This window comes from Phocoena sinus, chromosome 12, assembly GCF_008692025.1.
Source record: "Phocoena sinus isolate mPhoSin1 chromosome 12, mPhoSin1.pri, whole genome shotgun sequence".
NCBI classification, from domain to species: Eukaryota; Metazoa; Chordata; class Mammalia; order Artiodactyla; family Phocoenidae; genus Phocoena; species Phocoena sinus.
The window spans coordinates 53,352,566-53,366,992 of NC_045774.1; the positions used below are offsets into that span (position 1 = coordinate 53,352,566).

At 45.0% G+C, this 14,427-nt stretch overlaps 1 non-coding gene across 1 annotated transcript; it reads right to left on the reverse strand.

The window, feature by feature from the left end:
- Nucleotides 1-5,450: 5,450 nt before the first annotated feature.
- Nucleotides 5,451-5,523, reverse strand: TRNAG-UCC. Its single transcript has one exon. It is a non-coding gene; the product is annotated as a tRNA-Gly (tRNA).
- Nucleotides 5,524-14,427: the final 8,904 nt, after the last annotated feature.

The following is a 14,427-nucleotide window of genomic DNA, read 5'->3' on the forward strand; positions in this document are numbered from 1 at the left end:
AGACCTGTTCCACTCTGTGTCCATCATGCTGTCACCCTGGGTAAGACACGTCTAAGCCTCAGACCCCTTAGTTGTTCAATGGGACCAAGAATTTGCACTTGATCATTTCAGCGAGACCACTGTGTGAAAGATACAGAAACAGTAAGAACGGAAGGGGTTATTGCTATTGTCTCTTTCTGGCCCCTGGAGCTGGCTATCGCAGGTCACCTGTTTACTTGCATCTTTATTAGTTTGTAAGGTTCTAAAAGGGAAGGTCATTGCATAAGGTTCAAACTAAGAGCTGCCGTCAACCTACCCAGGTGTACAGACAGTGCATCTGCCTCCCACCTGCTTCACCCAAGTGATTCAAAGAAGAGCGCGTTGGTTTCAGCTTCCTAATCATGGTCAGCATGACATGGAGAGGCACCTCTCTGGGATGCAGCTTCACTCCGAAGTGTTGGGTTTCTATTTGCAGACTCTTCTGGAAACTGTCTTTGACTCCTGAGAACCAAAGCATTTGAAATATTCATCATTTTTATCCCTGAAAATGGAACAGGAGGCCTGGCCCCTCTCCTAAAGCCCCAGCCACACCTGCTGTTTATTCTGCACTCATGCAGCGATGACTGTCCTCTAGAGTTCATGGCATTTCCTTTGACACATCAAAGTGAAACTCCTAGAAGACAGAAACAACATGTCTATTGTTAGATGAAGAGTACTCCATTTCAAGGTGAAAACTAAGACACCAGGTTGAATGTTTTTTGAAGTCCTAATACCTTGAATGTTTAGATTTGGGGGTTAGGGGCAACTGAATGGTTATTGGTGAAAGTGTAAGCTGTCTTTCTTGTAAAGCCCATCCCCTTGGAAAAGGACCATGTTATAGAAATATTTCAAAGAGAAAAAAAAGACCAACCGAATTCACAAGAGTTTTTCCCATATCCAAGTTGGTCACTAGACTCCCTATACTCTGGATTTTACACTGAAGTGTGTCCTTTTCCTCCCTCACTCCCTTAGTTCTGCCGCATTCAGCTTCTACCTGAATAGCCCCTCCTAACTCATTTCTAATGCCTTCCCTTTTCTTTCTTTTTCTTTTTAACATAGGGAACAGGTTTATTTATTTATTTATTTTTTTAAATTTTTTTTGCGGTACACGGGCCTCTCACTGTTGTGGCCTCTCCCGTTGTGGAGCACAGGCTCCGGACGCGCAGGCTCAGCGGCCATGGCTCACGGGCCCAGCCGCTCCGCGGCATGTGGGATCCTCCCGGACCGGGGCACGAACCCGTGTCCCCTGCATCGGCAGGCGGACTCCCAACCACTGCGCCACCAGGGAAGCCCTGTTTATTTTTTGATCTGCTGCTCTCCCCAAAGAGCCAGAAATTGTGTTTTAAAAAAAATTTTATTGGAATATAGTTGATTTACAATATTGTGTTAGTTTCAGATGTACAACAAAGTGATTCAATTATACATATATATATTCTTTTACATTCTCTTCTATTATAAGTTATTACAATATATTGAGTATAGTTCCCTGTGTTATACAGAAGGTCCTCTTAGGTTATCTATTTTATATATAGTAGTGTGTATACTTTGATCCCAAACTTCTAATTTATCCCTCCCCTCCTTTTGGTAACCATAAGTTTGTTTTCTATGCCTGTGAGTCTATTTCTGTTTTGTAAATAAGTTCATTTGTATCATTTTTTTAGATTCCACATATAAGTGATATCACGATACTTGTCTTTTTCTAGCTTACTTCACTTAGTATGATAATCTGTAGGTCCATTCATGTTGCTGCAAATGGCATTATTTCATTCTTTTTTATGCCTGAGTAATATTCCATTGTATATATGTGCCACATCTTCTTTATCCATTCATCTGTCGATGGACACTTAGGCAGGTTCCATGTCTTGGCTGTCGTAAATAGTGCTGCAATGAACATTGGGGTTGCCTTCTCTTTTCTAATCTGTCTTCTCTCCAAATGTCCTTCCTCTTAGTCTTATCCATCTAAGTACACATCTGAGGTCATTTAGTGTGATGTACTCTAGGCTAGCTCATTAACTATCTGTGGCTTAGTTCTCTTAGTAGTTAGTTCAAAGGGTTATGTGAGGCTTAAGTGAATTAATATATGTAACGTGCTTAAAGTAGCATCTGGCACATAGGAATTCTTTTTTTAAATTTATTTATTTTTGTCTGCGTTGGGTCTTCATTGCCGCATGCAGGCTTTCTCTAGTTGCGGCGAGTGGGGGCTTCTGATTGCGGTGGCTCCTCTTTGTTTCAAAGCACGAGCTCTAGGCACGCAGGCTTCAGTAGTTGTGGCGTGCAGACTCAGTAGTTGTGGCTCGCGGGCTCTAGAGCGCAGGCTCAGTAATTGTGGCGCATGGGCTTAGTTGCTTCGCGGCATGTGGGATCTTCCCGGACCAGGGCTCAAACCCGTGTCCCCCACGTTGGCAGGAGGATTCTTAACCACTGCACCGCCAGGGAAGTCCCCACATAGGAATTCTAATTAAGTGTTGGCTGCATAAATGTTGGCTATTATTACCAGATCCTTGTGGGCTCCAGCTTAAAACCCTTCCCTCTCTTCCGGTGAGGGAAGATGTAGCTCCTGTCCCTGGCCCGCATCCCCTAGTGGTGCGGCCCCTTGCCATGGCTCCACCTCTCCTCTCACAGCTCTCCCTCTTGTGCTCTGTCCTCTGTGCTCCCACCACACTGGTAGGCACTAGGCATGTTTCACCCAGGTGATTTCTTTTCCCTTCCCTCCATGACCACTCGGGGAACTCCTTATTGTTCTTCAAGGCTGTGCACCAGTGAAACCTTGTCTAGATTTTCCTGGGGAAGACTTAAAGATGGCTTTTTTGGTGCTTTCTTCTATTGTAGCAATTATGCTACCACGCTTAAAGATAACAGAAATAACTACTGCTTACTGGATATCTAGGATGTGCCAGAGACTTTATATACATCGTTTCATTTAATCCTCACGACAAAAACATTATTCCTATTATAGATAAGGAAAGTGAGGTTCACAGAGCTGAAAGTTACTTGTCCAAGGAAGCAGTGGTACCAGGATTGACAGTCTGGTCTGATTCTGAAATCCGTTGTCCTTTGACTATATGCCATGCTCCTTTGCAGCATGGTTGATCGTTTTCTTGTCCTCTTGCCTTCTCTGGACCTTTGAGCTGCCTCAGTGCCATGAACAGCATCCTTAAGAGCTCCCTCACTGCTCATGGAGGAATCTGAGCCCAGTAAAAGTCTGTGTACTAGGCACCCTTGACTCAGAGACTCCTGCATATCCTCTTCCAGCCCAAGATGGAGACAATCACTTTCATTTGTTTTCTTACCTTTCTGATCACTAATTGGATTCTTCTTCTATGTCAAAGACTCTTCTACCTGACTTCTGGCAATGATCCTCTAGAAGTTATAGTTTTCCAGTTCTTGTGTGGGTAGAGGAGTCACGTGTTGAAGTACCGTGTACATGCAGCCTGAAGTGGCTCCCTGGGCACCACTCTGCAGCTCTGGCCAGCATCCCTGCCTCCTGCTTCCTGGCGAGAAGGGAATTGGCAGCAGACTTCTTGAGGGCAGCAATTGTACCTTGGACACACAGTATGTAGCCCAATATTTGGCATAGAGTAGACACTCAAAAAATAATGGTTGAATAAATGAATGATTGTTAGATGCAGTGATAACCAATCAACAGTATGCATTAGGTGGAAATTGAAGTCAAGGTATAGGTTCCTCAGAAAGGCCAAAGGATGACTGACCCTCCATTTTGCTTCTAATGAGAGACTCCTGCGAGGCACGTGGTGGGGAGGGGAGGATGCAGAGGTTCTGGATAATCGTTGTTTGAAGAATGGATTGAGACGCCTACTAGGGCCATCATCGACCTACATGTTAATCAAGACAGTGGTGATTCCTCTATCCAGCCAGACTTGAGCTGAAGGACCTACCCTCCTGATAAACCTTTCTCTCCATTATTCATTTATTCTTCAGCCCTTGGGAATTTAATAGCTCTTCTGATTTGTCTCAATTCTAAAATTAACAGAAAATATCTTTCTTCAAAAAAATGAGACAATGAATGCAAAATACTTTAAAACAGAACCTGGCATGTGTAGAGTGCTCGATGTGTTTGCTTTGTTTTTTCACTCCTTTCTTTACTAAAATTATGTTGTTAATATCGTTATGTGTAATCCTTGAAATTACTTGTTGCAGAAATAGATTCTTCATGACGGCTAGTCAGTCTTCCAAGAAATAAAGTAGAACAAAAAGAAGGAGGAGTCAGGTGCCAGTTTTAAAGAACTACATATAAACTATAATAAAATCAAACCTGTGTGAAAACCAAAGCTTTCACCAAGGAACATAATGTATTTCTGTCCCTATAACCATGTGTGGGAACCTTGGCATTCTCCAGCTTTACTGAGGAAAACAGATTTTACTGGGACCGATTTCTCTGAGCTCCTCAGACATTTGCTCTTGTCTGCAGGAGGCGGGTGCTACTGCGGACGAAGATGTGCATTTGATCCCTCGTGCCTACATCCCATGTCTCTGTGGTCCTGCAGACTATTCTCAACCCTGTCCAGTTCCACCTAGAGCTTCTTCCAAGGGCAACATCCTTCAGGCCTAATTTTTCCCTCACAAAAGAAAGCCCACCTCCCCAATCTCGAAGCATTTCCCTTTCAGCCTGTGAGAGAATTAGTTCTTGTTGTTGTACCAGCCAGCCACTTTCTTGGATTAGCATTCCCAGGCCTTTCCAGGCTCAAGGAAACTTGGCAAGATGGTTTGGCAGCTCCCTAAGCTTACTAGAAATACCAGAAGCCCACAGTACATATCATGCTAATTAAGTTTTCAGCTCTGTCTCTAAACCCTCAGAGTGTTTGGAAGATTGAGTAACTTGGGAAATGTCCTGGTGGGGATTGACCAGAGAAGACACTAATCCCAAAAAGCTACTCAAAAATCAAGGCTGTGGGGGTGCACACGCGCCCTTGGCAAGGGTGCCCCATCCCTTCAAAGAGTGGTCTTTTTCATTGTGTTTCCTCACTGGCAGTGAAAACCCTCTGGGAGCACCACATCATTTTCCAGTATCACTTCCTGAGGCGCCTCTATTGATTTCCTTCCTTCGCCTTTGGAAGTGTTTGGTTTTCACTGAGCCGTCACACTCAGAAGGTGTGACGATACTGTGGTGTTCTGCCACACCTCAGGGGTGGGGCAAGACGGGTGCCCGTGCCAGGTGGCTTCCCCCGCACCCAAGGCGTGGTGATGTCACCTATTCTTACCACATCTTGGAGTATTTTATTAATCTTGCACTGCAGTCATCCCTCAAGGAAAACAGATTGGTCTGGCGCTTTAAGCCCCTCCTTTGACAACCTTCGAAATATTGGTCACTGCTGTGGGACTTATACTATATAGTAAGGATCAGGCTACTAATTTTCAAAATTTTATTCCTTTTTTTTTCTTAATCCACGCTGGTGCGTCATGCGGGATCTTAGTTCCCCAGCCAGGGATCGAACCTGGGTCCCCTGCAGTGGAAGGGCGGAGTCCTAACCACTGGACCACCAGGGAAGTCCCCTAATATTCAAAATGTTATAGTGATTACTGCAATATCTTCTAAGAAAGAAGATGCCAAGTGAGGAGACTGAAGTGAAATGGGAGATGCTGGGCTTTCCCCTTTATTATAGAAATTCATATATTTCGAGAGGGTACAAGTTAGGCAATAAACTTGGTTCATGTTCTCTAAAACTTTGTGCTGGATGCAGACTATTATGCATAGGATGGATAAACAAGGTCCTGTTGTATAGCACAGAGAACTATATTCAAGACCCTGTACAAACCATAATGGAATCACTTTGCTGTACAGCAGAAATTAAACACAACATTGTAATCAACTATACTTCAATAAAATTAAAAAAAAAAAATCAGATCAGAGCAACTTTAAAAAAGTACAGTTTGCATAAAACCTAAAAGGAGTATATATACTATATTACTGTTCATTATAAAGTACCCGTATGAGACTTAAAAAAAAAACCTTTGTGATGAAGAAAATCTTTCAGTTATTAATATTTTTTCTAATTTATCAGTTTTGAGGTCAGTACCGATTCCTGGCTTCCAGCCATGGCTGGAGTGGTGGGGACCAGTTCCCTTCTTTGAGCTCTGGAGTTTTGGTGCCCACATGGATGGCATCACTGTTGATTCAGTGTAGTCAGGCCTTGGTGAGAAGCTCTGGGCCAGAGAGGTGGGAGGACAGTGACCCAGCCTAGTCCATAAAAGAGTACCAGGGCAGCAGCCGGTCCTGCCCATCGGGGAACCCACAGCCTCTGATTGGGCTTAGCATGGAGTTAATTAGTTTCCAAGGGAAAGAAAAATAAGCAGTTCCTTTCTTGGAGTGTTTCTGGTCTTATCGAAGAGTCAAAAGGAACGTGAGAATGCATCAAGGGTTAACTTGTAAATTATGTGGCATGGATTATGCATTCAGTGGGAAAGCAGAAAAGGTGGCCGTCAGGATGGACTGGAATAGCTGGAGGAGTGAGAGCTGGCAATCGGCTTAGAACAATGGGTATAGTTTGGGAAGGTCCCGTATGAGGATTTTTATGAGGTTCAATTTGTATAAATGACTCTCCGACAAACATTGCTTTGGCTGTTGGGAGATGTAGAAGAAACAAACCAGGATCCCCTGTCTTCACACACTCCGGCTCTTTCCTGAGCTGCTTGTGCAAAGTAATTTACAGAACACACAACTCAGTTTAGGTGTAAAGTGAATGGAGTGTATTAATAAGAAAACATTCAAAATATCAGTGGGGGAGGGACTGGTGAAAACTAAGATGATGAAATTACCTCAGTCAAATAGAAGTAATCAGACGAGGATTAATTTTTTTTCCAGTTAAAGAATCCTTTATAACAAGAGTTGGCAAAGGGCAGTCCTAGGACCAAAGCAGGCCCATTGCTTGTGTTTGTACAGCCTCAGAATAGTTTTCATATTTTTACGTGGTTTTAAAACTATATAAGTATCTGCATAATATCCCTCCCTGTTTTGCCTCCTGGGCCAAAAAGCCCAAAGTATTTACTATCTGGTCCACAGAGAAAGTTCGGCAACGCCTGCTCTATGATAAAGGTTTACTTGAGGTATTCTTTAGGGTTTATTGTGTTTTTTTTCTTCCCTAACATCTTATATGGTCTTTGCAGTTTTATGAAGTGGTCAAAACAGACACCACTATCTTTATTTTATGTAGAGATTTTTAAAGTTGAGCGAAGCTGAGAAGTATGTCCTGTCACAGTCCCCTTAGTTTTGGAAATGTACGTCGAATCATCACAGCCATTACTTGGGGGTAAAATATTGCAGTGCTTTGAAGACAATGGGGATGCCTGGTATAATAATCCTGTCTTAGAGGAGGGGGTGGACTTTTATACCTAGGAAGCAAAGGGTCTTCTGTGAGAGGAAGAATCAGAACCACAACCCCTGCTTCTAGTGTTTCTGGGAGACCCGGTGTGGTGGGTCCATGTTGGAGTTGAAGCTCCAGCATTTGGTTTGACTGAACATGGATGTTCATTTTGACCCAGTGGTATGGGTTAAATTGCATTCCCCCAAAAGGTGTTAAAGTCCCAACTCCCAGTACCTGTGAATGTGACCTTATTGGAAATAGTGTCTTTATAAAAGCAAGTCCAAATGAGGTTATTACGGTGGGCCCTAATCCAATAGGATTGGTGTCCTTATAAAAGGGGAAATTGGGACACAGAGATAGACATGTAGAGGAAGACAATGTGAAGACCCAGGGAGAATGCCATCGGAAAGCCAAGGATCACATGAAGCCACCAGAAGCTAGGAGAGAGTCCTGGAACAGAGCCTCCCTCCCAGCCCTCAGAAGGAACCAAGCCAGCCAACATCTTGATCTCAAACATCTAGCCTCCAGAACTGTGAGACAATAAACTTCTGTTGCTTAAGCCAGCGGTCCCCGTCCTTTTTGGCACCAGGGACGGGTTTCTTGGGCGACAGTTTTTCCACGGATGGGGTGGGGGGTGGTTCAGGTGGTAACGCCAGCGATGGGGAGCGGCAGATGAAGCTCCGCTCGCTGGCCTGCGGCTCGCCTCCTGCTGTGCAGCCAGTTCAGTAACAGGCTGTGTGGCCCCATACTGGTCTGTGGCCTGGGGGTTAAGGACGCCTGGTTTCAGCCACCCAGCTTGTAATGCTTTGTTGCGGAAGCCCTAGGAATCTCATTTACCCACAGCCTCCCTAGCACAGTGGGTACTCTTTGGAGGTAGTATGTGACAGTAAGCTGGGGAGCTTACCAGCGAAGACCTGAGTGAGTCCTGCCCCCTGGGCTGGGCAGTCCTGACTCAGTGGGCAAGAATGACCAGTCTTAGCATGTAGGACTGAGAGCAAAGTACACAGAGCGTCTCTGTGACACTGAGTGGCGACCTCGTTTGTGACTTTGTCAGACTCCAGGTCTCCGCACCATTTTGGACCTGCAGATGCCCCTGGACTTCTTGCTCATTTTCTGGATACTACTCAAGAAGGACTTACCAGATGGCTGGTTAGCAGAGCAGGTTAAATTTTAAAAGAAGTAATAAAAAAGAGATGTTACCCTCGTCGTATTTCCAGTTTGGGAAATAGCTTATCCAGCTCAATTTACAAGAGAGGAGTTGGCCACACACGGGCTCTGAGACTGTACAAGTGCCAGGGCCACTGAGGAGTCGTAACAAACAAGTAAACAAAGACATAGGTATCTGGCCTCCAGCCCAGTCCAAATTCATTCCACCACACCATGGATTAGTTATGGACTTTTAGTTGACTTACACATAGTCACAAGGATGATCTTCGTCAAAAGACTTAATTTTAATGAGTTTTGCTAAGAGCTGCAATATTATTAACAGAAATGTATTCACTAGGGAAAGGTTTAAGCCTTTCAAAGCCTGTTCACAATTCATAACGTTTATTTACCAATTGAGTTCATTTTACGAGAGCGTATTAAGTTTCTCCTGAGCGCTGTTGGTGTTGACAAGCAATAAATAAGGCCATTTAATATTTCTCAACGTTTTGCCCTCAAACTTAAGTTTCTGAGCATCAGATGGAGAGGTACTTTTCGGTGGATCTACTGCAAATATGGGCATGTGCATCTCCCTCCACGCCTCCACTCTGTCTGCTCAGGATGTGACTTCCAGGCAAGGAGAGTGGTCACCTCCATATCTGCAATGAATTTGAAGATACCAAAATGCCATTTCAATTAGCCATGATGTGTTCCCTAAGATATACTCATATTTATGAATAAATTTTCATTTGAGCCTCTCTTGAATGTCACTCTGGGTTGGCAATTGAACCAAGAATCGATTTTCAAATTTCTTCTTCATATTTGGACATATTCTGGGAAGCCCGCCTGCTTGAAGACCGATCGTAGCGAGACATACTCGCAGCATCTTTGAAAGCACAAAGCCAAAGCCGGAGCGAGTGTGACTCAGAACGTGTTGCTGGCCACACAGGACCATCTATAGCTAGGAGAACAAGCAACCCGGGGCCAACACTAGCTCTAACTCCATCAGGCCTGCTGTCATCACAAAATAAAGGTGGTGGAAACCTACCTGCTTCCTTTGGGCCAAAGTGGAGCAGTGGCCTGTCTGCTTTTAGGTAATGGCTTAGCTGCTGAGTATGTCACTGATACATGTTTCCTTCTCTAGTTTTCCTCCCCCTCTCCTCCTGCCTTTTGCTGTATGACTGACTGAAGTGAAACCCAGGGGAGAAGAAGGAGACACAATGAGAGTCCTGACTAAAGGTGACACATAGCAGAAGAAATGAAAGTCTCATGGCATCACTACTGTGTGATGCAGAGATCAAGGCCCATATCCTATGTGGGCTGGGAAGCAAACAGCTTAAACGAATGCAACTGGCAATTCCCAGCTCATGGTGGGGAGGCAGGGCTGCCTAGGGAACAAACCTCCAGAAGATAGACATGGTCTCACTTCGGGTTTCAACCTTGCTCAGAAATCTCTTGAATGTGTCTCTTCATAGCTTGGGCTTCCTTCTATGTCTTGTCTGTAAACGGAAGGGCTTGTGCTCCGAGTTTTTCAGAGGGTCTTGTGTGTAAGTGTGTGTGAGAATGTGAGTGAATGTGAATGTGTGTGAGAGGGCGTGTGTGTTGGGAAGGGGGAGGAGGAGGGTGGTAATGAACAGAGCAGTGGGTTCAAGCTCATTTAGCTAAAAATCATAGTCAACATGTATGGACTCCAGACCATATGCCTGGCAGTGGCAAATGATGTGGCAGCTTGAGTCGGAGGGCCGTCTGGAGGCTGAATTTCCTCTTTCTTAGGGACCCCAGTCTTTTCATTAAGGGTTTCAACTGATTCGATGAGGCCCATCCACATTAATATGGATTATTTCATTTCATAATCTCACAAAGTAAGTAGTGTTGTCACCACTTTATAGATGAGGAAACTGAGGTTTAGAGAATGTATCAATATTAGGTGTCTCTGGAGAAACAGAACTAATAGGGTGTGTGTGTGTGTGTGTGTGTGTGTGTGTCCAACTCTATCTTTCCCTATCTATCTGTCTATCTATCTATCTAACCTATGTATCTATCCAGACATTTATTTTAAGGAATTGGCTCATGCAATTGTTGGGACTGGCCGGTCCAAAATCTGCAGGGCAGACCGGCCAGCTGAGAAACAGAAGAGTTGATGTTGCAGCTTGAGTCTGGAGGACAAATTTCTTCTTTCTCGGGGGACCTCAGTCTTTCTCTTAAGGTTTTCAATTGATTGGATGAGGCCCACCCACATTATGGAAGGTAACCTGCTTTACTCAGAGTCCACTGATTCACGTGTTAATCACATCTAAAGAATACCTTCAGAGCAACGTTGAGACTGATATTGACTAAATACATGGGGACTGTGGCCTAGCCAAGTTGACCTGTAAAGTTAACCATCACAGAGAAGTGAAGCCCATGTCATCAGATGCAAAAAAGAGGCAAGATTTGAACTCCAACAGTCTGTCGTCAGAGCCCATGGCCTTCACCTCTACCTTTCTCACCCATGTCGGGTGCCAGTGTGGCCGTGTGCAGATGGCCCAGCCTCTCTACTCCCAGATGTCTCAGCAGGAAAATGACCTCACAATTTCTGTTCTGCCCACTTCCTAGGATAGAGTAGTGACCCCTGGGGGTAATGTATCTGAAATCTCTTAACATCATGTGAGTAAATGTCAGTGGCACTAAAAATCTAGGTCATTTCTTCCCCCTGCCCCCCATTTAAAATGATTTCTTTGAGAAAGTAAATCAGCATAACCCTTTTTAGAGGGCAGTTTGAAATTTTCTTTCAATATAAAAATGTGAATCCTCTACGATCTTACAGTTCCACTTCTAGGAATCTTATTTTACAAATGGATAAAGACATAGTTGTAAAGATACCATTCCAGCTTTGCTTAAAAGACAAAAAAAAAAAAAAACAACAAACCCCAACCTGAAAACAATATAAATTGCTCCATAATAAGGGAACACATAACAAAATGATGACAAATCCGTTCAGTGAATTGCTATACAGTTATTAAAAAGAATGAGATGCTGCTACACAGATGACCTTGGGAAGATGTTCAGGATATATTATTAAGTGATGAAAATGATATTCAAATAACTTGTTAGGATGGTCCCTTTTTTATAAGGAATAAAAATTACATATGTGTATATATTGATAAACAGAGAAAAATGCCAATATATACATATCAAGTTGGAGTGAGATTAAAGAGAGGAAAGAGAACTGTCTCTTTGTACATGCTGTATGTATTTCTACATTTTCTGAAAACGTTACGAGTTTTTCATTTACTTAGGTATTTGTTACTAAAATTTTCACTATGTCAAATGAAGATTTAAAGATAAAATTTTGACCTTAGTCTGTTTTCTTTAATATTAAGTTGACTGCTCCCTCCTACCCCATACTATGGGTCTACACTAATTTCCATAGCTTTGCTAAAGCATTATTTAGGAAGGGAATCACTAGATGAGACCACCTTGACATTACAGGACATTTGGGGAAGACATCCCCTAACCTGTTCTCTTGACCAACAGACATGATGGCGCCCACGTGGAAGTGTTTCCGGCAATTCTTGTCCTCTCTGTGTCTGGCAATACCAAGACTGATAGATACATGGAGACAGAGATGCGAATGCCAGTGACAGCTCACTGAAATGAAACCCTCACAGACATGAAACCCTCACAGACATTCTCTGGCTTTTCTGTATTTGGAGACTAGTTTATGCAGGCCTGGAGAGCAGTGATTTAGCTAGAAAGGTTGAGCTCTCAGATGAAAAATCCTTCAATAATAAAAAGTTTAATTTATTTTCCCTTTATAATGCAGAGCTACTGGGATGGCATTTCCAACAATACTACATAAAGAGATCATGAATTTCAGGCAAACGCTGTTTCTCTGCTCCCACCTGTTGCTCTGAAGAGCTTTTAGAACTTTCTACCCAACCAGCGCAGATCTTTTAGTGGTTAATATCTGGGAGGCATTGGCTATCAACTGTGAGCTTTCTGAGAGCAGTCACTGCAGGGTCTGATCTTTATCTCAGAACCCCCGAGCGGCACTTGGCGTCTGCGTGGGGAGCACTCATGGGCCAGCTGAGCTCATCTTCTCATCTTGCTCCGTCTAGAAAACATTTGCAGCTCAGATGTGATCCTCATGGTCTCTTGCTGACAGCTCTTCAATGCCTTCTTCTGGCTCTAAGCATCAAATCCAGAGCTCATACTCTGTCCTACCAGGCCTTTGATGCTGGGCTGATGGTCAGCCAGTTGTACTGGTTCCACCACCCAGGTTGTTGAGAGTCAACCTCCCTTCTGACCTGCCAGGTTTGTGCCTTTGCAAATGGCTACATGTCTAGAACATCACTCCTCCTTATGTAACTCAGTCCCTGCCCAGCCTCATCGCCGGCTCACTGTCCCTGGAGTCACGCTCTGACTTTCTCTGGTTTCCTTGAATGTGCTGGTTCCAGGGCATCTCTGTCTGGACTCATTCTGTGTCTTCTGCTGAGGACTCTTTTCAGTATCCTGTCACCTAGTCATTAATTCTTTCTCACTCTTCCGATCTCAGTTGGAACGTCAAGTCTGCAGACACCTTCCCTGAACCCCCATCCCCAGAAAAAGTATACTCTCAGAGCACACTATGGTTTCCTTAAGCATTCATCAAATGATTATCTGGGTAATTTTTTAGGATAGACTCCATGAGGCCAGCAAACTCCTCTTGTTCTCCCAGCACCAATGTTTGCCACACAGAAGATTCTTAATAAATATTTGATGGAGTGAAAGAATAAATAAAAGTTTAGGCCAGAGGGAGTTGAGGAAGATGGCGGAAGAGTAAGATGCGGAGATTACCTTCCTCCCCACAGATACACCAGAAATACATCTACACGTGGAACAACTACAGAACACCTACTGAACGCTGGCAGAAGACCTCAGACCTCCCAAAAGGCAAGAAACTCCCCACGTACCTGGGTAGGGCAAAAGAAAAAAGAATAAACAGAGACAAAAGAATAGGAACGGTACCTGCACCAGTGGGAGGGAGCTGTGAAGGAGGAAAGGATACAACAAACTAGGAAGCCCCTTCGAGGGCGGAGACGGCGGGTGGCGGAGGGGGAAAGCTTCGGAGCCGCGGAGGAGAGCACGGTAACAGGGGTGCGGGGGGCAAAGCGGAGAGATTCCCGCGCAGAGGATCGGTGCCGACTTGCACTCACCAGCCCGAGAGGCTTGTCTGCTCCCCCGCCGGGGCGGGCGGGGCTGGGAGCTGAGGCTTGGGCTTTGGTCCGATCGCAGGGAGAGGACTGGGGTTGGCGGCGTGAACACAGCCAGCAGGGGGTTAGTGCGCCACAGCTAGGCGGGAGGGAGACCGGGAAAAAGTCTGGAGCTGCCGAAGAGGCAAGACACTTTTTCTTCCCTCTTTGTTTCCTGGTGCGAGGAGAGGGGATTAAGAGCGCTGCTTAAAGGAGCTCCGGAGATGGGCGCGAGCCGCGGCTAACAGCGCGGACCCCAGAGACGGGCATGAGACGCTAAGGCTGCTGCTGCCGCCACCAAGAAGCCTGTGTGCGAGCACAGGTTACTATCCACACTGTCCCTGCCGGGAGCCTGTGAACCCCACCACTGCCAGGGTCCTGGGATCCAGGGACAACTCCCGCGGGAGAACGCACGGCGTGCCTCAGGCTGGTGCAACGTCATGCTGGCCTCTGCCGCCGCACGCTCGCCCCGCACTCCGTACCCCTCCCTCCCCCCGGCCTGAGTGAGCCAGAGCCCCCAAAGCAGCTGCTCCTTTAACCCCATCCTGTCTGAGCAAAAAATAGACACTCTCAGGCGACCTACACACCTTCTTTCTTTTCTTTTTCTTTCTTCCTTCCTTCCTTCCTTCCTTTTCTTTCTTTCTTTTTTCCTTTCTTTTCCTTCTTTCTCTCTCTCTCTCTCTCTCCCCCTCTCTCCCTCTCTCTCTCTCTTTCTTTCTTTCTTTCTTTCTTTC